The sequence below is a fragment of the Chelonoidis abingdonii genome, chromosome 11 (genome assembly GCF_003597395.2).
Source record: "Chelonoidis abingdonii isolate Lonesome George chromosome 11, CheloAbing_2.0, whole genome shotgun sequence".
Lineage (NCBI taxonomy): Eukaryota > Metazoa > Chordata > Testudines > Testudinidae > Chelonoidis > Chelonoidis abingdonii.
The window spans coordinates 55,776,142-55,786,382 of record NC_133779.1 but is presented as its reverse complement, the minus strand read 5'-3'; the positions used below and the strand labels follow the sequence as shown (position 1 = coordinate 55,786,382).

The 10,241-nt window shown below is 50.5% G+C and overlaps 1 non-coding gene across 1 annotated transcript; it reads right to left on the bottom strand.

The window, feature by feature from the left end:
- Positions 1–4,186: 4,186 nt before the first annotated feature.
- On the bottom strand, positions 4,187–4,260 carry TRNAI-AAU (transfer RNA isoleucine (anticodon AAU)). Its single transcript has one exon. It is a non-coding gene; the product is annotated as a tRNA-Ile (tRNA).
- Between the last annotated feature and the right edge of the window lie 5,981 nt (positions 4,261–10,241).

Genomic DNA, 10,241 nt, shown 5'->3' with positions numbered 1-10,241 from the left:
GTCCAGAACACACACAAAGGTCAGAAGGAAGGACGGTCGCGTTGAGGGCTGGATGGTGGAACATGGGAGAGGTCCAGAACTTGGGTCTGGGTTCCCCACCCCAACCCAGACGACCTGACTGAGAGGGTCCTGTTTTCTGTACCTACAAGCTCTGTATTTTAGATTGTGTTCCCTGTGCTAATTAACTTTCTGTTTTTCTGGTCATTTGTCTGAGAGTCATGTCTGTTCTGCAAAGTTGTCGAGTATGGCAGGGACCTCTGGTGTGCCTCCAGGACCCTGCTGCAGACTTGCATCTGGTGGACAAGTCACAGTGTGGAGGGCAGCTGATAATGCTCAGAGGGTAGATCCAGAAGGTGTAAGCTTCTTGCTCTGGAGACAGTATGTTCAGAGAGAGGAGGCCCCCCCAGAGTCCTGACTGGCTTTGTATGGAATAGTTCCAAAGCATCCCAGCATCCCCTTCCACACCATGTGCTTCCTGGAAGTCCGCACAGGCACGGACACTCTCTCCGCATTAGGAAACCACCTGATCTCTTTGTTCTCCAACACCTTCAGTTGGCACCTTGCAGGAGAGCAGCCCAGACCATCAGTTGCCCAGAGACAGGGTTGCAGCCATTCTCTGTGCAGACGGCATCACACTGGCTCTCTAGGGCTCTACAACAATTACACCCCCTTAGCCCATCATCTAGATTCTTGAGAAATGCATAGGGGAAACTTAGGCACCCACACAGTATTCAGAGAAAACATTAAGAACATTGCCACTTAGTAACACCTGTATACGACTAGTTATATACTTTAAAGGGTGTAAAATAATCAAGTATTGTGCTAAACACAATGATACTCCAAACTGACCACCAAATTTAAGTTGCACGTTTTTCCCCTCAGGTGAAGGCTCTGGGGTGGGGCCGGGGACAGGAGCAGCGCCAGTGTTTTTGGTGCCCTAGACAGGGGTCCTTCCGCACTCCCGGTCGGCGGCAATTCAGCAGCAGGGGGTCCTTCCACGCTCCCGGTTTTCGAGGCACTTCAGCGGCAGGTCCCGGAGCAAGTGAAGGACCCGGCACAGAATTGCTGCCAAAGACCCGGAGCGCGGAAAGACCCCCTGCCGTCAAATTGCCGCCAAGGGCCACAAAATGCCGCCCTCCCAAATCCTGGCGCCCTAGGCGACCACTAGGTCGCCTAAATGGAAGCGCCAGCCCTGGCCGGAGATGAGGGGTTCACAGTGCAGGAGGGTGCTCAGGGTTAGGGTGCTGGGGGCGTAGGCTCTGGGGTGGGGAAGGGCTGGAGATAAGGAACTTGGGGTGCAGACAGGCTACCCCAGGGCTAGGGCCAGAGAGGACCCCCCCACCAGGGCCGGCTTTAGGAAGTGCGGGGCCCAATTCGAACAGTTTCAACGGGCCCGGCAGGGATGACTAAAAAAAAAAACCAAACCAAAACAACAACAAAAAACATCTGTAGAAAAACACGTGGGGCTTGTATTCACCAGGCGGTACTCTGAGTCTTTGGCGGCACTTCAGTGGTGGGTCCTTCACTCGCTCCAGGTCTTTGGCAGCACCAAAGGACCCACCACTGAAGTGCCACCGAAGACCCAGAGTAAGCGAAGGACCCGCCACCGAAGTGCTGCTGGAGACCCGAAGCACCTCCAGGTGAGTAGAAATTAAAAAGGCGCCTCTAGCCAGGGAAGGGATTCTCACTGGGTGTGGGGCCCTCTTAGGCGCGGGGCCTGATTCGCGGGAATTGGTGGAATTGGCCTAAAGCCAGCCCTGCCCCCCACCTCCCGGCAGCACACTCACTCTGCACCACAGTCACTGCACATGTTCCTAGGGCCTTTCTCAGGTCCCAAAAGCCCACTCGCCTCCCCTATGGTGGGTACCGTGGGCGGGGGGTTGCCGTCACATGTGGCCTCCTCTGCTGCTGCCCCTCACCATAGCCTCACTGGGGATGGGGGATGGGGCTGCCCCTTGCCCAGCGTGGGGCAAGAGTGGGGACTGCAGGGTGGTGGCTGGGGGTGGGGTGTCACAAAATTCACCCAAGCCTCAGCTGCTCAGGTCTAGGAAGTCCCACGCTCCCATCTCCCCTGTGGTGGGTGCATGGGTGCTGGGGTGGGGGGAGTGACTGCCATCACATGTGGCTTCCTTCCTCCCCTGCTGCAGCCTGCTGCCCCTCACCCTTGCCTCACTGGGGATGAGGCTGCCCCTTGCCCTGCACTGGGCAGGAGTGGGGGCTGCGGGGGCTGGGAGAAAGGGGTGGATCACAGGGTCAAACCTCACCGAAGCCCCAGCAGCTGCTCAGGTCCACTCCAGATGTCCATCTCCTGGCCGGAAGTCCCCTTGGCATCTCCTCCAGGTGGGTGCTGGGCCCGGGGACAGGAGAGAGGGCTCCCAAGCATGTGCGTGCCGCCTCCCCCATACTCTCTCCCTCTCCACCTCCCAGGTGCTCCAACAGTCTGCTGGCGGCTGCCCTCTATAGACTTAGGCAGAAGCAGTGGCAGGCAGCTGGCAGCACAAGCAAGGGAGAGAGGTACGGGCTGTTTTTTTTTCAGGCAGGGATGCTCCGAGATGGGGTTGCGGGGGGACACTCTGGCGCCAGGTCCTGCTCCAGGGGGGGCCAGGGAAGAAACCCAGCTCCAAATATTGGTGGAGCACAGTCCCCAGCCTTGAATATTCCTGTTGTTCGGGCACCACAAGCCCATATAACCTGCCGCCCCTGTATGCAAAAGCTAACTTGCTTGTACTATCTAACTTGGTGAGGTACTGTCTGCAAATCATAACTAGTATATTAGGCTTAGATTGTGCTTTGCTTTATTTCTTATGGTAATTTACTTTGATCTGTTTGCTATCATTTCAAATCTATATTTTGGTAGCTAATAAACCTCTTTATGTTTTATCTTAACCAGTGTGTTTTTGAGTGAAGTGTTTGGGAGCAAATCTCAGATCAGTTAACAAGGCTTCACAAGGGGCAGACTGGGCAATAAATTCATACTGGTCAAGTTTTGACCAGGGCAGGACAGTACAGCTCCAGGCAGGGCCGGCGCTTCCATTGAGGCGAACTAGGCAATCGCCTAGGGTGCCAGGATTTTCGGGGGGGCGGCATTTTGCCGGGGGGGGGGGCGGTGGGGGGGGCGGCAGGCGTCTCCAGTGGACCTGCCACAGTCCTGCCTGCTGACGGTCCGCTGGTCCCGCGTGGCTCCGGTGGACCTCCTGCAGGCACGGCCGCGGCAGCTCCACCGAAGCCATGGACCAATGGACCCTCTGCAGAAATGGCTGCGGCAGCTTCACCAGAGCTGTGGGAGCAGAGCGCGGGGTGGCGAAATGGCCGTGCGCCTAGGGCATGAAAAACTCTAGCGCCAGTCCTGGCTCCAGGGTCCTAGGCTGGGGAGCTGAGGGTATTTTGGCTGGAGTCTCTCTATTGTTGGTTCAGGCAGTGGCTGGCAGAGCATTCGTGAACACAGCTGGGTGTGGCCCCTGCCTATGGATGGTGGTGTGAATGCAAACTTGGAGGGCTTTGAAGCTTGTCACAATATCACAGTGTGAGAGGGAAACCAGACTGATAAAACAGAGCGCTCAGCTGTATCCCAGTTCCAGGTGGCATCCCAGGGGGATCCATCACAAAATGAAAATAAAAAAATATGTGGGTGATTGGTGTGATATTGTAAGGACAATGATATGGAGAAAATATTCTGCATTACACCTCTACCCTGATATAACACAGTCCTTGGGAGCCAAAAAATCTTACCGTGTTATAGGTGAAACTGCATTATATCGAACTTGCTTTGATCCACCAGAGTGAGCAGCCCCCACCCCCATGGAGCACTGCTTTACCATGTTATATCCAAATTCGTGTTATATTGGGTCACGTTATATCAGGGTAGAGGTGTCCTTTTATTTACTGCTTGAAGTTATTTGTTCTTGTATTAAGGCTCCAAAACTGATATAGGAAAGTAAATGCAAAGCAATGCACATTGGAAAACAATACCAGCTATAAATACTAAATGATAGGGTCTAAATTAGCTGTTACCACTTTAGAAAGAGAGCTGGGAGTCACTGTGGATAGTTCTCTGAAAACATCCACTCAATGTGCAGGGGCAGTCAAAAAAGTAAACAGAATATTAGGAGCCATTTGGAAAGCAATAGATGAGACAGAAAATATCAAAAGCTCTCGGTTTACATTTCACTGCAGGGTATGAAAATGGTGGCCCGTACGGGGCTCGAACCCGCGACCTTGGCGTTATTAGCACCACGCTCTAACCAGCTGAGCTAACCGGCCCTGTGGGTTTTGGCTTTCTTGCAGAGCCTGTTCTGCAGGCTGCCTCCTGTATCACTGCACACGACACCTTTGCTGAGCCCAGCCCTGACGGCCAGCTGCTCAGCAGGATCCCTGAAGACATAAATTGAGTTAACCCACACTTAAAGTGCAGATGAGGGCTTAGGTATATGAAACGTTTGGGAGAGGTAAGAGGAACAGTGTGAAGGCAGACTAAGATTCATTCAGGTGTTTAGGCTCAAGGCATTGGGACTGGCCTTACTGCACCCTACAGGCTCAGGAACGAAAAGGCACATAAAAAAAAGATATTTATTTATTAAAATTTCTTGACTCGAGAGTGTATAACTCATGATTTTAGAATTCTTATCGTTGTAACGATATCTCGGGGTTGTAGATGTATGTTGATTACATTTTGAAAGGCAAAACTATGAATGAGTTGAACAAAGAATTAGATCAGTCCCTCAGGATAAGTACATTGGTTATTAGCCAAGCTAATCAGGGATGTAGGCCCATGCTCTGCATGTCTCTAAACTATCCTTTGACTGCCAGATGCTGGGAGTGGATAATGGGATGGTTCACTGAGTCTAATCATAGACTCATAGACTTTAAGGTCAGAAGGGACCATTATGATCGTCTAGTCTGACCTCCTGCACAACGCAGGCCACAAAATCTCACCCACCCATGCCTGTAACAAATCCCTAACCTATGTCTGAGCTACTGAAGTCCTCAAATTATGGTTTAAAGCAGGGGTCTCAAACACATGGCCTGCATGAGGCCCATGGGGCTATTTCCTCAGACCCGCCCCCCCGGCCTACCTCTAGGCCAGGGGTAGGCAAACTACAGCCACAGGATTGCCCCCGCTTGAGCCCCATGCCACTCCCTGAAGCAACTGGCATCACATCCTTGCAATGGGAGAGGGTCATTCCCTTAGAACAGGGATTCTCAAACTGGGGGTTGAGACCCCTCAGGGAGTCGTGAGGTCATTACATGGGGGATTGCAAACTGTCAACCTCCACCCTAAACCCCACTTGCCACCAGTATTTATAATGGTGTTAAATAGATTAAAAAGTGTGTTTAATTTATTAGGGGGGGTCGCACTCAGAACCTTGCAATGTGAAAGGGGTCACCAGTAAATCAGTTTGAGACCCACTGCGCTAGAAGCACCTGGCATTGGCTGCTGTCAAGATAGATTAGGCTCTCTATTGGTCTGACCCACAATGGCAGTTCTAATTTTCTGCAAAAATGACAATCAATTTTTTCCCAGAGAGAAAGACGTTATAGGAGACAGTGTCTTCACTGTACTGAATAGTTGTGAATCAAGCTGTACACAACGACATGCAGAAAAACACTAAGGGCTAGACTGAGAGGCAGAATAACAGTTGCAGAAATGCTGTCCCCATTGGTGGATCGACTCCAAACAAAGTTTTGACACTAGGCCAGAAATTCTGTCAGCTCTAAAATGAGAAGAAAAAATTAAATTTAAAAATTCAGGGAATCCCAGCAGCAGATAAGACAACTTGGGAAACTGCTCGGAGACTCTATGCATTCAGATACAGTGATAGGGGATTCTTGGTTTCTGAGGGGATATAGGTAAAATATTTCACTGAACTAAGTTTCGGGGATTATCTACACTGGCAAGTTAAAATGCTCTTAACTTGCTGGCTCAGGGGTGTGAAAAATCACACACATACACACACAGCACAACAAGTTTGAGCACTTTAAAGCGTTGTTGTGGACAGGCTCGGCTCCCAGTGCTCAGAGCTAATCCCCTTGTCGAGGTGGATTATCAGGAGCACTGACACCCGCGGCAGCGCTTTGAACTTTGTAGTGTAGACATAGCCCCCGTAGGTTTGGTCAGACAAAGGGGAGTTGCATTGACTAGGCATTGGGATGCCTGTGCCTTTAAGAACGTAGCCCTGGGAAGCGGATGCTGAGCGGTGCTGTCTGTGAGAGGGGAAACAAAAGCCCCTTTGCCCCCCTCCCATTTTTGCAAGCGCTGGTGTCTCAGCCCCACTGGGGTAACTGCTACCCCTGTGCCCCCGCCTGTGCCGGGTTTTGCCCTCTGCCACCTTCTACCAGCGCCTCACTGCTGGGTTTAACTCCGCTCCCCCCTCCCCGGTTCCTGATTTTGCCCTTTAGCCCCTCTCCTAATGCTGCCTCCAGCTGCCGGACCCCCCGATCACCCCCTGCTCAGACCCTGGCCACCCTCCTGCTGCGATTCGCCCCCTTTGCCCCTTTTTAATCCCTGTCAAAGCAGCCCGGGAATCTTAAGGCCAATAAGGGCAGGGTGAAGGGCAGTGGCTTCAGCTGATGTACTGAGCATGCTCAGTATACTGTGCCTGGCACATTATCCGGGAGAGCTCGTTACTACAATGCTGGGTATCATGTGATAAGATAGGTCAGCGGGTTAGAGCAGCGTGCTGATAACCCCGCGGTTGGGGGATCGATCCCTGTATGGTCCAAAGTTGGTTTTTATCCTCTGGTATGAAATACAGACGTTAAGAGCTGTCCCTGCTCTTTGTGTTTTTACTTTCAAACATTGGGGGTAGCCATGTTAGTCTGTACCCACAAAAACAACAAGGAGGTCAGTGATACTTAGGTGGGGAGGGACAGCTCCACGATTTGAGCATTGGCCTGTGATGTGAGTTCAATCCTTGAGGAGGTTATTTGGGGATTTATTTGGAGATTGATCCTGCTTTAAGCTGGGGGTTGGACTAGATGACCTCCTGAGGTCCCTTCCAACCCTGATGTTCTATGGCACTTTAAAAACTAACTGATTTATTTGGATATAAACTTTCGTGGGTAAAAAACCTCACTTGGAGTCAAAGTTACAGATGCAGGCATTATATAATGACACATGAAGAGAAGGGAGAATCTCACAAGAGAAGAACCAGTGTTGGCAGGGCCAGTTCGATCAGGGTGGATGTAGTCCACTCCCAATAATAGATGAGGAGGTGTCAATTCCAGGAGGGGCAAAGCTGCTTTTGTGATGAATCGGCCACTCCCAGTCCCTATTCAAGCCCAAATTAATGATGTTAAATTTGCAAATGAATTTTAGTTCTGCTGTTTCCCTTTGAAGGCTGTTTCTGAAGTTTTTTTTGTTGAAGAATAGTGACTTTTAAATCCCTTATTGAATGTCCAGGGAGATTAAGGGTTCACCTACTAGCTTTTGATTGTTACCATTCCTGATGTCCGAATTGCATCCATTTATTCTTTTATGTAGGGTTTGGCCAATGTACCTGGCAGAGGGGCATTGCTGGCATATGATGGCATATATCACATTAGTAGACGTGCAGGTGAATGAGCCCTTGATGGTGTGACTGATGTGGTTGGGTCCTCTGGTGGTGTTGCTAGAGTAGATATGGGGACAGCGTAGGCAATGAGGTTTGCTACAGGGATTGGTTCATGGTGTGACATTATTGATATAAACTGGGACCATATAGAACATGGTTTGCAACCAAGGTCCTGTAGTGGCACCAAATCTTATGTAAAGGGGGACATATAAGGTGTCTAAGACCAGGTTACGGGTTACCGATTATGATTATGCTGTCTGTATGTCTGTATCATTTTGTAGTTGAAGTTATGAGTATTGGCTGTATACTGTCTGTATTTCAAATTTGTGCTGTAGTTCTGGGAAAAATCCCAGGTGAGTTAGTTGGTGTTAGCTCTGCCTAGCCTGCTTGATGGCCCATTAAGGACCATCAGCTACACAATTAACCCAATGAGAGGAGGCAGATATGCCTTGTAACTCAGCAGGGTGTGTGGGAACTTGCCCATGTGACTGCAGACTCCATTTTGCTGTAATTTTCCACAGTAAAAACAAAGACGTGTTCTTACACCTGGAAGAGCCTATATAAGGCTGATGCCTCATCTCCATCTTGTCTTCAATCCTGCTTCCTACCTCTGGAGGGACTTTGCTACAAGCTGAAGCTCTGCACAAGGGACTGATGACCCATCCCAGCTGGGGATGTACTCCAGAGACTTGATTTGAACCTGTAGATTACTCCATCACTGCTGCAAGCCTGAACTAAGAACTTTGCCATTACTGTTTGTAATTATTCCATTTAACCAGTTCTAGCTCTCATGTCTACCTTTTTTCCCTTTATGAATAAACCTTTAGATTTTAGATTCTAAAGGACTGGCAACAGCATGATTTGTGGGTAAGACTGAAGTGTATATTGACCTGGATCTGGGGCTTGATTCTTTGGGATTGAGAGAACCTTTTTCTTTTACTGGGGTGTTGGTTTTCATAGCCATTCATCCCCAGGACGAGTGGAAATGGTGGTGATACTAGGAGACTGGAGTGTCTAAGGAAATTGCTTGTGTGACTTGTGGTTGGCCGGTGGGGTGAAACTGAAGTCATTTTTGTCTGGTTGGTTTGGTTTCTCTTAGAGGTGGAAAAACCCCAGCCTTGGGCTGTGACTGCCCTGTTTGAGCAATTGGTCCTAAATTGGAAAAATGAATCCTGTGGCACCTTATAGATTAACAGACGTTCTGGAGCATGAGCTTTCATGGGTGAATACCCATGACATGCATCTGACAAAGTGGGTATTCACCCACGAAAGCTCATGCTCCAGAACGTCTGTTAGTCTATAAGGTGCCACAGGATTCTTTGCTGCTTTTACAGATCCCGACTAACATGGCCACCCCTCTGATACTTGGTCCTGAATTGGCACTCTCAGTTGGGTCCCGCCAGAACCACATCGTCACACATGGGTTGGCGTCTCTGTGGTGTGGTGTGTAGTTCCTGGTGAGTATGTGCTTCAAGTTGTGGGGTTGTCTGTAAGGGAGGACTGGTCTGCCTCCCAAGGTCTGTGAGAGTGAGGGATCCTTTTCCTGGATAGGTGGTAGATCGTTGATAAAGTGCTGGAGAGTTTTTAGCAGGGGGCTGTATGCAATGGCTGTGACAAAGTGGGACTGTTCTTAATGTTTCCTCTGAATACAGTGTGGGTACCTCAGTTTCTGCCAGACACTCCGTCTCCTGGCAACTAATGACCTTCCCCCCTGCTAAACGTGTGGGAGAACAAAGAGATCAGGTGACCTCCTGGCCTGGAGAAGAGACAAAGCCCAGAAAGGAGAGGCTTGAGGGAGTTTCAGTTGGGAGCTGGCTGGGGACGGGAAGTGAGGGTTGTCTGGCTCACTGGGCCCCAGAATGGACCTGGCTGAGGGGTCCTATTCTCTGTACCTACAAGCTCTGTTTTAGACCGTGTTCCTGTGATCTTCCTGTTTTACTGGCTGGCTGAAAGTCACATCTGACTGCGAAGTGGGGGTGCAGGACCCTGGGTGGACTCTCTGTGGGAAGTGCATGGAGGGGCAGAGGACGCTAAATGCTCCAAGGTCAGACCCAGGAAGGTGAAGCCGTGTGAGCTTCTTGCCCTGAAGAGAGTCTGCTCCAAGGGAGAGGAGGCTCCCCAAAGTCCTGACTGGCTTTGTGGGTAGCAGTTCCAGAGCATCGTCCGGGGATTCTGTGACAATGGCCAATGGTGTTCTGTTATTTTCCTTGTTAGCCCTGTCCTGTAGTAGGTGATTTCTGGGTACCTGTCTCGCTCTGTCAATCTGTTTCCTCACTTCCCCAGGTCGGTATTTTAGTTTTAAGAATGCTTGATAAAGATCTTGTAGGTGTTTGTTTCTGTCTGAGGGGGTGGAGCAAATTCGGTTGTATCTTAGGGCTTGGCTGTAGACAATGGATCATGTGATGTGTCCTGGATGGAAGCTGGAGGCATGTAGGTAAGTATAGCATCAGTAGGTTGCTGGTATAGGGTGGGGTTTATGTGACTGTAGCAGGGTGGACTCCTGCTCTGGGAGAGAGGGGGTTAAAACAGCCCTGGCAAGGGGCCTAGCTGGAGCCAGAAGCCTGGGCTGATGGCGGGAGTGGCTGCAGCTGGGGGCCATGCCCCAAACTGAGCAACAAGGCTGTATAAGAAGGCCAGGGGAGCCAGAAGCAGAATGAGTCTTCCTCTGGCTGTAGAGAGAGAAGGGCCTGG